The sequence below is a fragment of the Phaethon lepturus genome, unplaced genomic scaffold (assembly GCF_000687285.1).
Source record: "Phaethon lepturus isolate BGI_N335 unplaced genomic scaffold, ASM68728v1 scaffold5401, whole genome shotgun sequence".
NCBI lineage: Eukaryota > Metazoa > Chordata > Aves > Phaethontiformes > Phaethontidae > Phaethon > Phaethon lepturus.
The window spans coordinates 32,923-36,661 of record NW_010519893.1 but is presented as its reverse complement, the minus strand read 5'-3'; the positions used below and the strand labels follow the sequence as shown (position 1 = coordinate 36,661).

At 44.2% G+C, this 3,739-nt stretch overlaps 1 protein-coding gene across 1 annotated transcript in view; it reads right to left on the bottom strand.

Moving 5' to 3' along the window:
• Positions 1-3,739, bottom strand: part of NTF3 (neurotrophin 3) — a 54,823-nt gene that overhangs the window by 50,866 nt on the left and 218 nt on the right. The gene's annotated exons all lie outside the window — the stretch shown is intronic.

Genomic DNA, 3,739 nt, shown 5'->3' with positions numbered 1-3,739 from the left:
TTTCCCTACCCTACTTCTCAATGCAAACATTGCCTCTTAGCACTCCTGAAACTCAGCTCTTGTGTGTCTCACATAACTTATTTCAACACGGAGAGTTGTACCACGATGCAATGAACATGTGATTCTCCGTGTAAGCACAACACTCACTGAATACATCTGTCCCTGACCTGCACACAAAGCCAGTATCTCATATACCTGTGCACCTATCCTCACTGACTATATGCATTTACCTGTGCCTCCTACTTGCTCTCCCCTTGCACTTAACTTAACTGTTCTTATGCTGCTACGCATGTATGTATGGCCACTTCCATGCTTAAACAGCCTCCCTTAAACTAAGAGTCAGATAACTACAGATGGCTTAAGCTATCATAAACTTTTTCCCACTCCTCATCACTCTTCCCTCCCCAATAAGCTGTTTTCTTTCTCTCAGGCCCCACACCCAGGTCTGCAATCCTCACCTGTACTTCTCCAATTTACTTTGAGCGTGCTGTGTGCACAATTCTTTCTTATCAGACACAACTTTTCACTCCTTTCACCTTCTCTTCCACAGCTTTTACAAGTAGGCACGAACTGGCAGGTACCTTCCTCACTTACACACCATCGTGTGTCAACCCACGATAAATTTCTCACCCCTCATACATGAACTGTCATTCCCATTGCCTTCCACTTCATGCCCTACAGCTCCTAACTCCACTCTCCTCCCCACACACTTCACACTTTTCTTTTGACCTTAGTACAGCCATGTGGCTTATACAACCCTCCAGGTAGTTATCCCTCCCATTCCTTCTCCTCCCACCGCTTTATATCTTTAGTCATTTCTCCACTAGCACATTTATTCCATTCCCTCTTGCTGCTTCACTTAGCCAGTACCTACCACAGAGATATAAGCACATTTGTTAAATCTCTCTTAACAAAAACATCACTCCTTTATGTTTGTGTATGTGTTCTCCTCCTCCCACATCCCTCACATTATTCCTTGCTTTCCATTATTGTCCTCAACTGCTTTCCCTGTAACATATTGCCTGTTCTCCCCCTATGTTATCCCAACTACCCAGTAAGGAGGCATCCTCTGTTTCTGCTGGCCAAGCCACTCCTGCACCTTTGCACTTCTTTCTCTGTTGGCCTATGAAGCAATACAAAACTAAATTTCCTCTCACCCTGTGCTCTCTTGACCTATACGTCTACTAAACCACCTTTTGCCTAGGCATCTTTACAGAAAACCTAGCTCTTAATTTCATCCTCTTGCCTCCTACATTCTTCATTTTTCCTTATTCTCATGCTTCTCAAGACCTGCCAGACCTTTATATTTCTGTCACAGTCCACTCTGCCCCCATGGTTTCCACTATCTTGCATTTCCTCACAGCACCTTCACATGGCTTTTTCCCCATTTCTGTCTCTCCCTTGCAGCTAGGCAGCACACTCCAGCAGGCTTCAATCTCCTCTGAAATTTCTCTAAGCAACTACACCCTCACATACCTTTATGGGTCCCTATATCCTTTTCTCATCACCACACCCTATCTCCAACCAGTTCATTTTTTCCTCTGCATTCCTCTTCTTGGCATGTGTTTCCATCACCACACAAGCTTTCCCTTTCATACTTTAACACCTTCCTCGCAAATACATCCTCATATCTATTTCTTGACAGAATCAAAGGTGTCTTCTTTAGACATCTCCCATAAGAATCATGTAGCTGATTATTTTCCATACCTTCCTCCGGATAGACAAAGTTCCCATTTTTATTCCTCCTCCAAACATCCTTTGTGCCCTGTGCTTTCACCTTTCTCCCTCCACTCCCACTCCATACCCTACGTCCCCGTGGCAGACCCTAGCACGCGTCTATGTCCCTTTCATATCCTCACCCAGCCTCCAGGCTGCACCTTTTCCCATCCCTCTCAAGTGTTACTTCCCCTTCTGAGCGCCTAAACTTTTTATCCACCCACAAAGATCCTCTTTTTCCAGTTGACCTGCAGCAGTTCCCCTTTTAAGCTGATCACCTTTGCATGGCTCACCTGCCATTATTACCCCAATGCACAACACACTACATAGCAGTTTATTTTCGGTGTATAACACTTTCCCTCCAAATTCTTTATATCTATCTATGTACCATTTAGTTCTTCTTTCCCTGTAAAAGAAAAATAATCCTAAACCTACACGTATTCCATAACTCAACATATAGCACCCTTCTACACAAAGCACTCCCCTCCTGGCTCTGCTGGTACATGCTCTTCTCCCCATAGTTTAGGTCCACCACCTGCAATCATGTCTAGTTTTCCTCCCCCCGCCATGCTCACACACAGAGCTCCTGGTACTGACACGTGTATCTAAGACCAGTCTTTTTATCACCAGCATCTGGAACCATGCCGAACTCTCTTCCATTCTCTACTGCTTTTGTCTGCTTTGCCACAAAGTGAGTTTTTCTTTTTTTTGTTATTAGATTTTCCTTTTTCTTACGTCTTACTTATTGGTGTTTCTTGCACCACTCCTCCACTCACAGGCTTGCACAGATCACGTATTTCTGTGCCTGTGAATGTCTCTCCTATTTGTCTGGGTATTTTCCTGAAGGCACAATGTAAAGGCAAACTTTACATACCATTTGCACTCCTCATGCAACGAATCACATGAGCCTAAGAGCAAAGAGTGCTTTCTGAAAGGTTGTAGCTCATAACAATTGACTGGACCATATAGCACACATCCCTGTCTATTTAAAAAGGCGGGGAGCACCCTCCCTCACACACACAGAGTCATCTCTAAATAACTGGTTTTGCAATATAGGAACCAGAGAATGTGTGCATAGCAGCCCTATTCAATCCAAAATATCCATCTCTGCGGATACTGCATATTTATAGTTCAAGAGAGAGGACCAACACAGAGCTTTCCCGTTTATTTTAATGAAGGATTAAGAACTGATCATAAAACTATCTAAACCATTCAAGGACTTTTTCCCCTCTTGGCTAATAGCAGTTTGGTGTCTCCATAAGGACTCGCCAGTAACTGACGCTTTAAGCTGCATTTCAGCTGTTTAGATGAGAAACAGCTTTCTATTTTGCTCTCTATATGTGCGTCTGTGTTGATTAGTTCTGTGTTCTGCATTCCTAGAAGGCACTTAGCAAACGCTGGAAATTGCAGCGTAAGAATAGTTTTCCTGCCATCCCAGCACAAAGTGAGTGCTCTTTTTCACCTAGACACAGATGTGCAGGGAAGCCTTTGATCTCCAGTTCCTCCCAGAGAATTAGTGTTTGGGTTTAAGGAGAATGGGGATTGATTCAAAGGTCATGAATAGGGTTTCCAGTGTCTGGCACACACAAAAAAAGGAAAGCTCCAGTGAAGTTTGTTACCTGAGGCAGGCGAGGACTGGGAGTTGGGAATTTTGACTTTGCTTGTCATGGGCTCTAACTTTCCCTAAGGGCAAGCATGCTACGTATGCTGAGGCTGGCTTTTGCAATCCACATTCAAGATTTGCAACCCCTTTTGTTATATCTGAAGTTGCTGGTTTCCCTCTTAGAATAAAATCAAGAGTCTCCTTTGCTTTTGCCTCTTAAGTCAGATTCCTTTAGCACCTCATATTTCTCCTCTGCTGTTTTCTTGCCAGGGACCTGAACAACAGCATGCAGAGCAGGAGGAGAGAGGTACCTCAGGACTAAAGCAAGCTATAGGGCAAGCAGGGGTGGGGGAAGGAGGAGGCACAATGGAAAAGGCAACAACATTTGGGACAGATCTACTGCTTACAAGACCCCCCCCC